Source organism: Equus przewalskii, chromosome 25, assembly GCF_037783145.1.
Source record: "Equus przewalskii isolate Varuska chromosome 25, EquPr2, whole genome shotgun sequence".
NCBI lineage: Eukaryota > Metazoa > Chordata > Mammalia > Perissodactyla > Equidae > Equus > Equus przewalskii.
In genome coordinates this window covers 15,231,473-15,248,943 of record NC_091855.1, presented here as the reverse complement: position 1 = coordinate 15,248,943, position 17,471 = coordinate 15,231,473, and the positions used below count along the sequence as shown (strand labels likewise).

The following is a 17,471-nucleotide window of genomic DNA, read 5'->3' as shown; positions in this document are numbered from 1 at the left end:
TATGTGTATGGAGGGAGAGGGTAGCTGTAGGAATTGCTGCCCCAGTAACAGCAAAGGAGGAAATCCCCTGCCAGGAGACGCACCATTACATAAGAGCACATGTTCAATCCCCACATGATGGAGACCTGCCAGGCAACCAGACAAAGTGCTGAGGTCTCTTCATCTGACAGCCTGCATCTGTAACACCTAATTCTACTTTTCTTCCTTTTCTTTCTGTGTGCCCTAATTCTGAGCTTTGAGAAGCCAGGCCTCAGCAAATAAGTTGAACTCTGTCATTTAACAGTGGTTTTGATCTCAGGATTTAAATACTGCAGGGCAGATGGTGGGCAGCCCTACTCTGAGTACCCAGAGACCTGTTCCCATCTAGCTGTAGGTGAGGATTTGTTTCATGTGCCATTTCTACTACAGTATCCAAAAAGTCAATTTGTGGACAGGAAGTCCTCTCTATCAGGCCTCATACCACTACTGTCCTCTGTTTAACTCATTGGGCAGAAGCTCCCTAAGCAGCAAATAGCCACGAGTGAAAATTAACAAACCAAAATAAACTGACTTATAGACTGTGAAGTACTTAAGGGTATGGTTGAGTTCTGACTTATTTGCTGCAGTATCCCCAATATCTAGCACAGCACCTGGCATACATTCTGTATCACATAAATACCTGTGAGTACTGAATGAAAGAATAAATGGATGAACAGAAGAATGCTGTGCAAACATACCATAAACGTGTACCTTGGAGAAAGAGTTAAGGATGCTCGTGATCTGAGACATATCCTGAAGAAGTAGTGCTTTGAAAATGTTCTGGAAAGCCTCCAGTTTCAATTTTAACAAAAAGTAAGCAAACTAGAAACTAACAGTACAATCTGGTAGTTAAGAGTGTGGGCTCCACCATGAGCTACCTTTGTGACCTTGGGCAAGCTACTGAATTTGTCTGGCTTTTGTCTTGACTGGAAAAATGGGAATAACAACAATATCTATCTCAAAAGTTTGTTATTTATTAAATGAGATTAAGCTTAGCACAAAGCTTGGTAAACAGTAAATCCTCAATAACTTTTCCCTACTATTGCTATTACTGTTACACTGTTAAATACCTCCTTTATTGAGGGGGAGATAGACATATCTCCCCCCCAAACTCTGAAATTTTTCATTCTGGTTGAATATGCATCTAGCTAAACCAAAGCCCAGAAAATTCAGAACTCAATGCCAAGCGCATGTCTCTACTAGCCTCCACTAGATGGTGACAATTTGGGTGTGGAATTCCCAAAACAGAAAAGGTGTGTGTATGCATCATCTATATGCATATTTTAAACCAGAGAGATTTAAAGAGCAAGAAATGAATTAACCACTGTAAAAAGGAAAGACACACTTCCCACCTCTGCAGATCTAGAAGGGGAGTAAACACCTATGATTTAATTGAACTGGGTCCTTTTACCGCACCTCTCTACAAAGCACACACGAGCCTAGTTAGCAAGAGCAACAAAGCCCAGCATGCCGCCTGCCATCGAGAGAACATTCTGTGGGAACAGCAGCATCAGGCCTCTGTGCCAAAACGCGAACTTCCCTCGAACCAGCCCAGGACTTCCTTTTGACGCCTCTTCCCTCCCGGGTCTCAGGGTTCCCAAAACCACCTCCCCCGCCTAATCTCGTTTAAGATAACTTCTTCCACTTCCGCAGCCCCGCAGCCCCACCGCCACAACACTGCGGGAGGGTCGGACCTGCGCTAATTATCTGGAGTCTCTAAAAACCAGGAGTAAAAAAAGAAAGTCTACATATACAAACAGGAAGTGGTTTCGGTGAGTTTCAGCCCGGATAAGAAATAGTTTCTGAGATACAAGACGAGACGAGGCGCGGGGGCTCCAGAAAGCTCCGGTACTCCCCACCCGGGCTCCACGGCTTCCTCGGAAGCCGCCAAGCCCCCGTGCCGGCGCAGGGCCCGCAGCTTTAGTCGGCCGGAGGAGGCAGTGAGAAGAGTAATAAAGAAAGGGGGCCTCCGCCACCTCCTCTCCAGCGACCTGCAGAGTGGGGGCTGTCCCCCGAACTCCCGGGCGGGGAGCACGACCCCGGCCACCAAGCCCTTGCCGCACACCGGCCGTCCGGTCCTCCCCCCGGCCTCGCACAGGCCCCCGCCGCCCTCCCGGCACCGCGCCCGGGCGGCCCACGCCAGCGCGGGGCTCGCGGCCGGCCGGCCGGGTGACAGCGGGGCCAGCGCCGAGGGCAGCCGACGCCGGGCTCCCCCGCGTCCCTCCGGGCGGCGCGCGCCAGCCCCGCGCCCCTGACAGCCGGCCGGGCGCGCCAGGGACACAATGCCTGCACCCCTGCCGCGGTGACAACTCACCCGGGGAACAGCGCGGCGACCTCCGGGAGGGGGGCGCTCGCAGCCTCCGCGGCGCCGGGATCTGCTCCGCCGCCTGCGCGCGCCCGCAGCCCTCCGGGTTCTAAGCGAGGCCCTGCGTGCCGGTCTGGCTGGCGCGGCGGGAGGAGGAGGAGGACGAGGCGGGAGACAGGAGGCAAGGCTGTCGCCGGCTGAGGAGAATAGAACGCGGCGGTCGTAGCGGCGGCGGCGGCTGCGCCCGCGTCACTGGGCCAGCTGTACCGCGCGGGCGGGGTAGGCCCGCGGAGGGGGAGGGGAAGGGGCGGGCAGGGGGCGGGGCCAGGCGCGCACGCAACAAGCGCCGGCGTCGCGCCGCCGCGACCGCTGGGCTGGGAGGCCCCGCCGGCCGACGGCTGCCAGCACGCACGCGCCGCCGGCCGGGCGGCACGCCCCGCGGGAGGCGAGACTGGGTTGGGCCGGGGAGCCTTAAAGAGACAGTCGCACCGACTGCGCCGGAGTGGACTGCACCGTGTTCGCAGTGCGCTCCCCAGTTCTTTTACTATTATTATTACTTAGATTTTTTTGGATATTATTTGGATTGTTGGTTTACTAGTCTTTGCAAAGAATTGGTTTGTTCTCAGATTCACAAGGCGCTTTCACGCGGGTTGCTTGTTAGCTCTTGGATGGCTCGCCTGACCTATGGCTGGGCCAGGTCATTATCTCTTATTAAGCAGTACTTCTCCAACTAGGGTGCGAGCCTGCCAACCTCAGAATTGCCCTGGGGGGAGGGGCGGGTGTAAATGCAGCTTCAGGGCCCTATCTTCAGCCTTCTGATTCGGTGAAGTCGCACTCAGGAGTCTTTCTTCTAGCAAGCATTCCGAAGTGATTCCTCAGCACACGGCGGACCTCAAGGTTAAGAACAAACACGGAGGTTCAGAGCCAGGACAAGCAGAGTCCGGGCTGGAACTCCGCCACACCCCTAACTTTATTTCCTATCCTGAGCCTTGCCTCCTGGGCTGTTTTCCAGCATACACTGTGGAGCAGTTGGTGCGCTGTATGGCTACATCTTTTATTGGTGATGTCTCACTGCGGCCCTAGCAGATAAGTCCTCCGTTTATGTGTTTACAGGGCTTGTCGCCCCGTGATGGCTAAGACTGTGACTCTTATCTTGGTGCCCCGGGGCCTTGTTCAGTGCCTGTCTCAGAGGTGCTCAATAAATGTGGAGGCGCACCTACTGAGAATCAGTGCCAGAGTCTGGGCTTGGACCCATGGACTTCAGCCTTTGCTGCAGCTTGGGTCAAGCAGGCCCCTACTCTTGGGTGCCCTTTGGACAAAGATACTCCCCCTCAGGGCCTCTCCCCAAGCCTAGTTCTAGTAGGTTCTCTGGAAAAGGGTTGTGAATTAACAGGCTTGTCCTGGAGGTAGCTCAACAAGGCAAGCAGAGCGCCCCTCCCCCCATGCACACACACCCAGCCCCAAGAGAACCCTCCCCTCTGCAACCCACAGAACCTGCGCCTGTTGCTCCCTTTTCCAAGAGCCTGGCCCTGCTCTGCCTTCTTTCTCACTGGAGGAGACTGACACCCTCCCTTCCTGCTCATTTCCATCTTCCGCTGGGGCTGCACTGCCCAGACCACTACGGGGTTGAAAAGCAAACATTAGGTCTGCCTGGGTCTCAACAGAGCTCAACAACCCAGTGTGGACTGCAGGAACACCCCAGGCAGACCCAAGGCCCGGGACAGGGAATTAGAGAAGACAGATGAAAAGAGTAAGAGAGGGCACATCATCCGCAAAGCAGCTTGGTGTAGTGGGAGATGGGGAGGCCCGGTATTTCAAGCCCCTGGCTTTGCACAGCGGTTTGGGCGCTAACCGGCTCCGTGAACTCTCACATTGTAAAATGGCTTTGGAGACCCTCTGCAGGTCTGTTACTCCCTGCCTAAAAATCCTCCACTGGACCCCCAGTGTCCACAGAACCAAGTCAAAGTCGGAGCAAGGACTGTGTGTGGTGCTCTCCCCAATCTGGCCCAGCTCCTCCAGGTCCCTCCACACACCTCACACTCCAGCCTCCCCACACCACCTCCGTGCCTCTGACCAGGCACCTACTTTCACATCTCAGAGCCCATGCGCACACCATTCCCTCTGCCTGCAATGCCCTCCCCACCTAACCCTTTGCAACCTTTCCAGAGCTGCTCCTCTGCCCTTCTGTGGCATTTTGGGTGAGCCTCAGTTTAGCATGCATTTCCTTCTGCTGTATATTGCCAGGATCAGAGGCAAGTCTCTCTTCTCCCCAGCCTCTCCTCCCCCACCATTTCGCCTCCTGCCTGAGGTTCCACAGGCCTCCTCTATAGAGCTGAGCAAGAGCCCCTATTATAGTGGGCATGTGGGCCTTGCTCACGTCGCCTGCAAAGTGGGGGTGGTATTCCCTGGCCTAGGCTGAATATTTTTATGCCATTGAAGAGACAACTCTCAAGATGAGAGTTAAGAATAATTTAGATTTAGAGATTCTCAAGTGGGAGAAACTATTGATTTTTTTATAATTAAAATTTTTTTTTAATTTTTAAAATTTAACAGCTTTATTGAGATACAATTCACATACCATACTATTCTGTTTAAATGTGTAATTATATATTTAAAGTATACAATTCCAATGGTTTTTGGTATATTTACAGAGTTGTGCAACCATTACTACAATCAATTTTAGCACATTTTCATGATCCTAAAAAGAAACTCTATACCCATTTGCAGTCACTTCTCATTTCCCACCCTCCCCCACCTCCCACCCTAGGCAACCAGTAATCTACTTTCTATCTCCGTAGATTTGCCTATTCTGGACACTTCATGTAAAGGGAATCATATAATATGTGGTCTTCATAATTGATTTTTTGTGTGTTTCTTACACCTAAGATAATGACTTTTAAGGCCAGAGCTAATTTTTTATTTTCACATATTTGTTTAATCTCTGCCTGGTTCTGAAAGGACTTAAGCTGGCTTTTTGAGCTAATATTCCTGGGTCCTTCCAGATTTTCAGTACCAGTCTTAATACTCTAAGTCTAGGCACTGGAAAATGGCTTGGGAGTTAGACCCAGGTTGGTGGTGAGTGGAGGAGTCAATCATCCCACTTTGCCTGGGGCTAAGGAAGGGAGTTCCAGGGACTTGGGACTTCCTAGTGCTAAAACTAGGACAAGCCTGGCCAAACCTCGATGAGCAGGTCACTGGGTGGAATAAGTCAGAGGGCCTGGTTCTCCGTCCTCTCCCAGGAGTCTAACCCAGAGCCTGTGCCTCTGCCACTTACAGGGCTGGAAAGAGGAGCTTGGCTCCCTGCAAGTGAAGAGAAAAGTTTCAGAATTAGTACGTGGTACCTCTGCTGTTATACGTAATAACAACAGCAGGAGTAACAGCTCCTATTTATGGAGCACCTACTGTGTGCCAGTTACTTAGCAGGGATTTTATACATGTAACCACTAATTTTGATAACAATCCTCCAAATTAAGTATCGTTAACACCACTTTACATGTGAAGAAACAGGCTCAGAGAGATTTTTGTGACATCAAAAACCACATAGCATATATGTTGCAAACCCAGAATTCCATCTTGTCTGTTCCCAAAGTCACACTGTTCCAAATAAATCATACGGCCCCTCCTACCCCCAATAAAAATAACAAGTAATAACCAAACTGTCCTTACATGTCTCTAGATCTTTTACAAAGTGCTTTCTTGCACACCAGCTCATTTTATCTTTACAACACCCCCATAAATGAGATAGTCTTATCCCCCAGTTTTACCTACAAGGAAGTTGAGGCACCAAGCAGATTCCAGGACGGGAATTAGCTTGGGGGTTTTTGTTTCGATTTAAGATTCTCTGGGCAGCCGTAGAAGCCCTGCAAAAGTAAAGAAGTAAAATTGCTTGACCCCAGGGGAGGTGGAAGTCTTCAAACCATCTTCTCCAAGGAAAGTCAAGGTCCAAGATGGGTGGGCCGGGCAAGGCTGGGCTGACACAGCTGAGGGGTGGCTCCCACTCCTGGGGAGGCAAATCCTGAGCTCACAGGGTTGTTGAATACGTGGACCTGCACCATCACCCAGCGCACCCCTCCTCAGAGCATGTCGGACCTGTGACAGCCAGGCTTGGTGGCCCAATCCCTGTTGGCCACTGATCAGAGGGGATTTGCAGAGGGCAGAGCTCTGAGCAGCAACTATGATTCCCTGCCCACCCCAACCCTGACCCCAGCTCTGGAAAATGGGCCCCTGAAGCCATGTGCACCTGATGCTGCCCAGTCACCAGGTGTGTAAGAGGGCCACTGAGCCCCTCTTTTTCTGAAGCACTGACAAGTCTTTGACGACACTTTTATCCCTGACACAGACCAGGTAAGCTGGGTAAAACTATTCACCCCATTTTATACTTGAGGAAAAGTCAAGGTGGCAAAGAGAGCGTCTGCCTGCCATGTCCACATATGTTGCTGCCCAGCCTCCCTCCACAGATGCCAGCCAGCCTGGTCACCTGCTCCTCCTCTGTGCCCTTTGTCCAAGGGCTGGGCAGTGACTCTGGGAGGCAGCCAGCTGGGAAGGAGGAAGATAGTGGGGGCAGCGATGGCCTGAGGCCCTTCCAGACAGAACCAGCCCACAAACCCCACCCACACTTCTCGGGTCACTTGACACTGCATTCCCTTGGTGACTTTCTTCCTCAAGGCTGCCCCGACTGTTCCTATTCACGTGACTTAGTGGTGGGGAGGCAGGGTTGTGATTGGCTCCCTAGCTCTGAGCTGCAGGTGGATGGAGGAATGGAGCAGTCCCACTTCAAACTGTCAGAGGTGGGGCTGTGAAGCTCGGGCAGCCACCGCGCCTCGGAAGGGCCTGTTGGCTGGCCCATTAAGGTCAGGTCCCCTTTTGGCAGGTCAGGGCCAGACACTCTGGCCCTACTCAGAGTATTTTGAGGATGCTGATGACAGAACCCAAGGTGCAGCTTTAACCCCGAGCTATGTTAATCAATTCTTCAAAAAGCTCCAAACTATTTAGGTATGTCATACTGTCTGCCAGGCACTGTGCTAATGGCTTTACCTACGTGATCTCATTTAAGCCTTGTGGCAACCTGTAAAATAGGTAAGTGAATAAATAAATAAATAAATAAAAATACTAAATAGCTCAATTAATTAATTTAAAAAATACTTTTATCTCCATTTTGCAGATGAGGAAACTGAGGTACGGAAAGGTTAAAGATGCAGCCACGGCCACAGTTACTAAGTAGCAGGGCCAGGCCTCTTTACCTCTTAGGGAATACAGCTGCAATTTGCACTGCAAAAGACAAATGTGACTTTTCAAGGGGGACGAGAGCCCGTTACCTGCAGTGATGTGCAGGAGTCTACGAGCACTGTCTCCCAAGAACCAACTGTAAGGTTTCCAAGATTTTTGTGAGCTGGTTGTTAAACACAGCCTTTATTAAAACTAAATTACATGGGTGGCTGGTCCCTTAGCTGAGTGGTTAAGTTCGTGGGCTCCACTGCAGCGGCCCAGGGTTTCACTAGTTCGGATCCTGGGCGCGGACATGGCACTGCTCATCAGGCCATGCTGAGGCAGCGTCCCACATGCCACAGCTAGAAAGACCCACAACTAAAATATACAACTATGTACTGAGGGGATTTGGGGAGAAAAAAGTAGAAAGAAAAAAACCCCACTAAATTACGTATACGTAAAATTAAATAAATTATATTTTTAAAGTAATAAATATCCCAAACTTATCACTTCCTAATTATTTTACTACATTTCATTCTTCTCCATGCCTTCAGGTTTATTTACATCTATTGTATACGTATGGTGGAAATACTATATAATGTTATGCTACTTAGCATCTCTTCCCAACTCCACGTTCAACGATGGACGTCTCATCCAGCTTAAATCAGACGTGGCGGAAGTACGGTTAACACCACGGAAATTAGCAAACGCTGCAAATCAGGCCCCACTCCCAGAACGAGTTGTTAAACATTTACCAGGACGTGTGTCTGCGGAAGCCACCGTGTAGGAACAGAGAACCAGCACCAGTGGCCCGGCTAGGTGAGCTCACCAGTGAAGCCGGCAGCGTGAGTGGGGCAGGGAGCCCAGGTACCCCTAGGAGGCAGCCAGACTCCAGAGATTCTCCATTTAACAGGGAAGGTGGGTGAGAAATATTTGATCACCAAAAGTGCGTCAGTTCCCTCTGCCTCCACTGAGGTGGACTACAAAGATTTCTTTTGTTTAATCCCCCGGTAGAGGTGGACCCCCAGTTACCAAGGGAGACGGGGCAGGAAACAGAGCCACCCTGCCTGAAAGAAGCCGCGGGTCCCCAGCGCCTTGTCAATGCCTGCCCTCTAGTGGTGGGAGTGAGAATGCAGGCCTCTGCCCTCTAGCCTTATGGCAAGATTCTCAAATCACTCCCCACATGGAGCACAGCACAGCAGGGACAATCCTTGTGCGACAGACAAATGGACCATGGACAGAAGCACCTGCTTCAAACAAGAGGGTCCCAACTATTCCCTCAGAACCTAGGCCTCCTTTGGATACCAAGTATTTTGTAATATCCTCTTACTTCCATGAAATGAAAATCACACAAAAAAAGGATCTGCCTACACACGTAATTACAAAAAGATTAAATAAATGCATACGTATGTTCACCAAGAGATGTCTATCAAAAGAATGTTCACGCACCATATTCACAATAGACGAAAACTGGAAACAACCCAAAGGCCACTTACGGTAGAATGGATAAGTATGTTGTGGTATGTCCATATGATGGAATACTATGCAGTGATGAGAAGGAACAAACTTCCAATTCACACGACAGCATGGATGAATCTCACAAATATAATCTTCACCGAAAGAAGCCAGACTCACAAAAAATATGCACTGTATGATTCCATTTATATCAAGGTCAAAGGTAGGCAAAATTAATGTAAGATGTTAGAAGTTCGGATGATAGTTCCCTTTAGGAGGAATTTTGACTAGAAAGGAGCATGAAGGGACTTCCACAGTGCTGAGAATGTTCTGTTTCTTGAGCTGCATGCTAATTACACAGGTGTGTTCATTTTGCAAAAATTAGTGCATTATATACTTACGGTTTGTACACTTTTTCGAAGTACATAATTGTTCAATGAAAAGTTTACTAAAAAAAAAATCCATTAATCAACCAATCCAATGCTCACAACTAGAATCATTATGACTTTGGAAACTATAAATGTAGATGGATGTAGACATGTGGTTTTAGTGACTCAGACGCCTTGAGCAATGTTGCTGGCTGCTACGTGATTTTTCTGAAATGGTGAGCTCTTGGCAAAGTGCTAAAAAATAAAGCATACTCTTCCCACAATTTATATGATAGTTGTATTTCTGATTGTTATAAACAGGGTTTTTTTTTCTACATAAGCATTCAGTGGGGCATACAAGAATCTGTGGAACACAGGATGGTTCCTTGCCGTGGGGGGCTGTCCTGTCCATTGCAGACTGACTAGCATCCCCACCCCCTCCCCTGTCTGTGAAATGTGGGTGATGGCAGCATCTACTTTGTAAGGCTGTTGTAAAGATTAAACGAGTTCATTTCAATAAAGTGTTTGGAATAGAGTCTAGCACAGGGTGAGCACAAATAAGTGCCTGATATTATTTTTATCACCCTGATCCCCCACCCCCTAAAGGCCAGTGGTGCTGTCAATCATCATAACCACCAAACCTTCCCCACAGGTGTCCAAACGACCCTTAGAGGGTGACACTGTCCATTAAGAACCATGGCTTTAAAACCACTGGATGTCCAGAGCTTACAACACGTGTCAGTCTCACTCACTTACTCGTTCAGTCGTTCGCTCACTCACTGAGCATGTGCTGAACTGCTTTGTTCCAGACCCTGCCCTCAGATTGCTGCTAGGCTGAGTGGGGAGACAAGGAGGTCCACAGACACTCACAACACAACACGATAAGTGTTTACAGAGCCCAGCGGCAGCAAAGTGTCCATCTCAGGCTCTTGCCTCCCACAGAGGGGTCTGGTCTGCCTTGTGGTTTGTTTGTTTTAATTTAGATGCCAGTATTTGGAAATCAGAAGATTTCACATAAAAAACCCAGACTTCTTGATTCTCTTGAAAAATCCAGAGCTTTGTAAACACTGGGCCTGCATTTGTTTGTATGGGCAGGAGTCCTGACCACAGCCGCGGAGCCTCCACCTGCCCTTCATTGACTTTCCGTCTCTTGAAGACACTGGGCCACTGTCACAGATCCGTCTGCTGGTAGCCATGAGGACCCTGAGGGAAACCCAAAGCCTCCAGGAGGGGCTTCAAGGCGAGTGGGCCTTGAAGGCTCAGGGGCAGGCGGGAAAGGGGGAAAGGGCATTGCTGAGGAAGCAGCGTGTTCAAAGGCTGTGCTCTGAATGCAGGGGCATGCCCGAGGACCATGGTGGAGGCGCGTGGCAGAGTCCTCGGGTCCATTGCTGCAGAGGGAGGCCTGGGACCAGCTGGAGCCAGGTCAGAGCTTTGAAGCTGTCAGCCTGCTGTCTTTCTTTGCATACTCGCTTGACAGAGGTACAAGTTCAACATCAGAGTGCCAGGGCTGAGGTTCTGTCAGACACTGCCCACAGTGTCCTTGCACCTGGGCCTGCCTGTCACATGCCAGGGCGCCCTTAAGAGTTGAGCAAGAAGCTTGAGGAAAGTGGCAGGAACAGTGTGGTCCTGGGGGTCTGTGCAGGGTTGGCCTAACATGGCACGACTGAAGGGTCAGGGAAGGGCTCCCTCCCACATGTCCGAAATATACCATTAGAGATTCACATCCCTAGCTCAACGCTTCCCAAACTTTTGGGTGCACACCAATCACCTGGGGATCTTGTTAAAATGCAGATTCTGATTTAGTGGGTCTGGGGTGGAAACTGAGAGTCTGCATTTCAAACAACCCAGCAGGGATGTTCTGCAAGTCCAAGGAGTCTAGATCAGAGTTTTCTCTGCAGCGCTACTGAGATTTTGGACTGGATAATTACTTGTTGTAAGGGGCTGTCCTATGCAGTGTAGGAGGTTTAGCAGGATCCCTGGCCTCTATCCACTAGATGCCAGTAGCAGCCACCTAGTTGTGAAAACAAAAAATGCCTCCAGATATTGCCATGCGTCCCTTGGGGGAGGGACAAAATCGCCTCCAGTTGAGAACCACTGCTCTGGAGTCTGGAGGAACTCTTAAAGAATGAGAGTTTATATGTTTATGGGCTTCACTGGTATCTAGAGAGCCTTCAAGACCCTGAGACAGGACAGACCATATAATTTGTGGGGCCCAGTGCAAAATGAAAATGCGAGGAGACCTTTGGTCAAATCGCAGGGGAGAAGCGCCAGTAAAGGAACTAGAATATAAAGGTTTTGCCTTTAGAATATTTGATTACTTATAAAACGTAATAGAGGTGATAGTGATACATGAGCAACAAGATAACTCACAAATTATAAAAAAGTATCTTTGGTGTCGTATTTTATATAATGAAATAAGTAATAATACTTTATTAATATTAGATCTTGATTGATCCTAAGCCTTTTCCAGCTTGCTTTTTGGCAAATTCATTTATTGGGTCATCAAAATTTATAATTCTAGCAACTTTATTTTCAATCAGTATAATTGAGAGTAATGTTAGTTGCTCTTGGCAAATGCAAGATCGTAAATAATTTTCAGTAATTTTTAAGAAGGAGTTTTCTGCTGATGCAACTGTTACTGAAGCTGTTAAAAGTATTTTATGGACTGTGACAATGTTAGAATACATTTCTGACAAGTTATTTGAAAATATAAATTTTACTGCATTTAGAGCTGATGATTCTCATGGAACAATTTTTCTAAGCAGATTTAATTCTTCATACAGATCAGTTTCACACAAGTCTGAATTTGATTTTATTTTTGTTTATTATTTTTGGTGAGGAAGATTGGCCCTGAGCCAACATCTCTTGCCAATCTTCCTCTTTTTTTGCTGAGGAAGATTGGCCCTGAGCCAACATCTGTGCTGCTCTTACTCCATTTTGTATGTGGGATGCCACCACAGTGTGGTTTGATGAGCGGCACATATATCTCCGCCTGGGATCCAAACCTGTGAACCCTGGGCCGACAAAGTGGAGCCCATGAACCCAACCATTACACCACTGGGCCAGCCCCTGAATTTGATTTTAAATGTAAGTTTACACAATAGCCTGTTAATGTTTCCTCTGACATTTCCTGTAATTTGTGTAGGTTACAAGAAACTGAAAGTGACTTCATTTTTTGTATGTAACTTAAAACACCTATCTATACATTCTTTTGTTGATTCTTCAATTATAAGAAAAAAATTAATTTTGATATTGACTTGCTTGTTAATAATTGGTTTATCCAAAGCTTCATATGAAAATAGTGTTCCTTTCCACTGGATGCAATGACCTTTAAATCTAATTGCTTTTTCTAAGCCTCCTGAATATTTGCTCTGCAATTTTGCAGAAGTTTTCAAAACTGAAGATTCTTTTTTTTTTTTCTGTGAAAGATTCACCCTGAGCTATCATCTGTGGCGAATCTTCCTCTCCACTGCCACCGCCTACCCCCAAAGCCCCAGTAAGCACATGGTTGTATATTCTAGTCATAGGTCCTTCTGGTTCTTCTATGTGAGCTGCCGCCACAGCATGGTGACTGACAGACGAGTGGTGTGGTTCCACGCCCGGGAACCAAACCTGAGCCCCTGAAGCGGAGCGCACTGAACTTTGACCAGTAGGCCATCAGGGCTGGCTCAAAAACTGAAGATTCTGGACTCCTTGAAGAATCCTAATCATTCCCTGATATGCCTTATTGCAATGTTTATATAAATGCTTTTATTTTGTAATCATTTACTGACCAAGTTTACTGCCTAAAGGCCCGCAATTCCTGCCTGGGAGCTCAGACCCAAGAGTAATTATCTGTACAGACACTGCAAGGAAGGACTCCAGGAACACAGCTGGCCTCCCCCCGGGGACCTAGCCTGCAGATCCTCTCCTCTCTCCTACAGGTGCTGTCGCTGCTGCAGCCGCTGTCGCTGCCGCCAATCTGGCACCAGCTCTGGCTCAGCCACTGTGGGGCCCAGTGGTGCCAGGCACACATGTGTGGGCAGGACCAGTGGGCCCATTGCTCTATGTTCCTGATGCCTGCCCTGCTGTGTGCTGTCACCAGGTGTCTTATCTCATGCATGCTCTATTGATCCATTAGATTTCACCTACAAAACACCTATCTGTTTCGAAGATAAAATTATTAGGTATTTCAAGATGGAGACAGAAGAAGAGCATTAAACTAAGGCCGGGTCCTTCTGAGCATGGGGGCTTGTACGACCACACAGGTGGCACACCCACGAAGCCTGCCTGTCCTGGGTGGTGATAGGCAGTGCACAAGACGGGGCTTAGCACGATCATTTACCATGAGAACCCACACCTCTCCGAGGCAGCAGGAGGGTATATGGAGAGGGCAGCTAGTAGACTCTGAGGGCAGACATGGCATTGATTTACAATCAACATCCCTGCCCAGCTCCATGGGGGCAGGCTGCTCTGCATCCTGGCAGGGACAAGAGTCCCTGAGACAGCATGTCTGCTGGAAGTGCTGGTTTCCACAGTTACTCAGGGAGTGACCCTCCAGTTTCCAGGGACCCTTCCTATCACCTCTAACTCCCTGAACTTTCTCTAGTTGTTACTCTCACACCCATTCCTCTTTCTGCCTTCGCTCCTTTTCCCTCCTCTTACTTCTCTGTCCTGCCCCGCTTTGCAAATTTGTCTGGGGGCAGGCCCAGATCTTCCTTGGTGGTAAAACATTCTTCCAGAGAAAGATTAATTTCAGGGGAGCTAGAAAGATGAAAACCTTCTCCCAAAGGCCAAGAAGAAATGGAAAAAACATGACAAAGGAAAACTGGCCTCAAAATGCAAATACCTTTTGAAGCCTTCTGTGAAACCCAAGCCTCCAGCCTCCCAAAAGCTTGCAGAAATGTCGCCACAGCTTCTGAAGAACCACCCAAGAGCAAGCCGGGGTCTGGGGCTGAGATGAACAATGAGAGTGGAGAGAATTTGCTCAGCTAATGGAACGTCCTGGCCCCAGACACGCATTGTCAGGGATGACTGGGACCGTGGCTTCTAATAAATTACACGTGTGCACAAGGTCTCATTAAGAGAGCATGTTTGAACTGGCAGTGGTGGGATTTCGGGCATTGTAACATGCCTGTGGATAGAGATATCCTCCAGTTGGCTTCCCACTCTGTTCCCTCTAAATCACCCCCTCCAAAAGGCAGTATGATGAGCTGTGTCTCAGAAGCTAGGCTTTGTGTGCAAGATCATGGTTTACGAATACGGTACCTCCATCATTTCTACCATTTCTCAAAGCCTGACTCCTTTGCAAATTTCAGGCATTAACTTGTTCCCATTTTCAGAATGGGGAGGCTGAGTATAAAGCTGGAAGAGCAAAGAATATTCATTAAGCACTGTGTGGGTGAGGTGTGGGGGAGGTGTCCACAGGAACGTTTGTTCTGTGCCCTCTCTTTCCATCTGAAATGACTCGCTGCAATTCCAGTCTCGTGGGGCACTGAGCGGGCTCCCCCAGGGGACTCCCGACAGCTGACTCCTCCTCGGCCTCTCCATCGGTGCAGGGTCTACAGGTCTTTGTTCAACAGTTTTGTGAGCTATCCAAAGCCGAGTCCGTGGCTGCTGCCCGGCCAGCTCTCTGAGTGCTGGCAGTCCACAGGCAGCATCTGCTCCAGAAGCTTAATCCTGCGTTTGGAAGGTTTCCCTTCCGAAATCTCTGACCTGGCACCACTCCCAGCCCCCGTCAGCAAAGAGCTGCAGCGTGTCTGTGGTTTTTCCAGCAATGGCTTTGGATGGTCTAGGGAGCGGCTTTGATCTCCGTGGAGCTGGGAAGGGCTGGGTATGGAGGAAGGAGGCACAAAGATGAAAAGAAAGGAAGATCTGCACACACTTGCTCAGGCCTCAGACCTTCCACCCAGCGCCTGAAGGCTGTACAACCCTGAGGAGTCGACAGACGTGACTTACACATTTACAGTTCAACTTTGATACTAACCCTCAGGCAGAGATCTTTGTCCGTTCTCGCAGTATAGTGTGGAATTTGGAGTTAAGAAGGGTGTCTCGGAATGCACCTTTTTATCTTTTAGAGTTAAGAGGTGTCTATGAATGCAGCTTTTCATCTAGTTATGGGGCATTTAAATATTTTGTGGTCATATTAACAAAGACCCTCTTTCTACAACATTGCTCTCTGGTTTTCCCAGCTTCACAGATTATCCTAAAGTATTGCTTTAATAATGTGCCTTGGAGGAGGACAAGTCTTTTGTGACAAGTTGTTCGAAAATAAGAAGTAATTTGACGGAGGTCATAGCAATTTTGCAGAAAAAAACACGCAATTAATAATCCAATGACTTCCAGGCTCCAGGAAATAATTTAACTCAGGGACCCAAGATCCCCATGGTCTCTCTGGCCTCAGAGCCCTACAGCAGGTCCTCCAGACCCCTCTGCTCAGCCCCAGCCCCCAAGACCCTCCCTGCTCTTTCCCAGTGGGCCCCTCTGTAGCCTTTCTAAGAGCACTGAGTGTTCACTTTGTGAAACCATCCGAGGATCTCTCAGGCTTCCCTCCTCCACACACTGTCCTATAGCTGCCTCAGGCTGAGTCCTCTGACTCCCACCCTCCGGATGTCCAGTGCTCCCCAGATCCACCTCCAGTGAAGGCTCTCAGCAATCCCCCACCCCCACCTCATCCCAACCATCGTAGGACTGGCTCTCTCGGGACCTGTTGGGTTCAGGAACAGCATTAGCCGGTCACCACTGATTGGTCATTTTCTGCATGTCCTTCAGGGGGATAAGGCCCTTCCTAGGCTCTTTTACCCACGCCCTGGGGGCCTCATCCCTCTCTCCCTGAAACTGGCGTCATTGGTTGGGAAATTGAGCACCAATAAGACTCCTGAGTGCTTCTTGCCCAGGTCAAGGACTCAGGCTATAATGGAAGCCGAGGAGTTTCTAGTTCATTCTTTCCTATTGGGCATGTCCTTGATATCATCAGAACGTCTCCATGAGGACCACATCTGTTTTTGTGTGTTCTTATGGACTTTTAAGACACTTGTAAGTCTTCAGGCATTTTACTAGACCATTGCTTCAGTTAACAGAGCTCTAACTAGTGTAGCTTAAACACACTCAATAAAGCTGCCACAACACCTGCCATCACATCCACATTTAGGCAGTAAGAAGAAGGGCCGGGAGAAAAGGGAGTGCTTTCCTGGGACACCCATCCAGTCGCTTCCAATTACATCTTTTTTGGTCGCTCCTATTTGCAAGGAAGGCTGGGAAGGGGAGTGTTTTAGCCAGACACATTTCTAGTCCCAATAAAATATCAGAGTTCTGTATTAAGCAACGTAGTAAGAATGGATATTGGGTAAGCAATTAGCAATCTTTGCTTTACTACTTTTTTTTTTTTACTGAGGTCATATTGGCTTTTGACATTGCATAAATTTCAGGTGTATATTATTATAGGTCAGCTTTTGCATAGATTGCATCGTGTTTACCACCAATAGTCTAGTTTTTATTGATCACCACGCACGTGTGCCCCTTTACCCCTTTCTCCCACCCCCGACCCCCTCTTCCTCTGGTAACCACTAATTTGTTCTTCTTAACTACGTGTTAGTTTATCTTCCACATATAAGTGAAATCATACAGTGTTTGTCTTTCTCTGTCTGGCTTATTTCTCTTAGCATAATACCCACAAAGTCCATCCATGTTGTTGCAAATGGCACAATTTTGTCTTTTTTATGACTGAGTAGTATTCCATTGTGTATATATACCACATCTTCTTTATCCATTCATCAGTTGATGGGCACTTGGGTTACTTCCATGTCTTGGCTTCTGTGAATAATACTGCGTGCACTACTACTTTTTATACCTTATCTTTCTTGTTACTCTTGGCCTAGATGTGTTTTGGAAGTCAGAATTCCTTGAACTTTATAAAAGAGATATGGAGCTCTACGCATAGTATATGACACCCCCACTGGGATCCACTACAGCACTATGTAGCCCACACATTCACTTTTCTGGACTGTAGTGAAATGTTTGAACAGTCACCATGAGTGCAATAAATAAAACTGTAAATGACCACACACCAGCTCAGGTCGGATTTCATCACCTAACCAGTTTTTACGCCAAATTCAGGAAAAAAACAATTTTGAGAACTTTCG

The 17,471-nt window shown here is 48.3% G+C and overlaps 1 protein-coding gene and 1 long non-coding RNA gene across 2 annotated transcripts in view; one reads left to right on the top strand and one right to left on the bottom strand.

Moving 5' to 3' along the window:
- Nucleotides 1-2,709, bottom strand: part of SUSD6 (sushi domain containing 6) — a 93,878-nt gene extending 91,169 nt beyond the window's left edge. Inside the window, exon 1 of the mRNA XM_070594172.1 lies at nt 2,333-2,709. The gene's annotated coding sequence lies outside the window, so the exon portion shown is untranslated. The remainder of the gene's footprint in view (nt 1-2,332) is intronic.
- Nucleotides 1,647-9,639, top strand: LOC139079397 (uncharacterized). The gene is made up of 2 exons (XR_011533008.1): nt 1,647-1,790; nt 8,083-9,639. It is a non-coding gene; the product is annotated as an uncharacterized lncRNA (long non-coding RNA).
- Nucleotides 9,640-17,471: the final 7,832 nt, after the last annotated feature.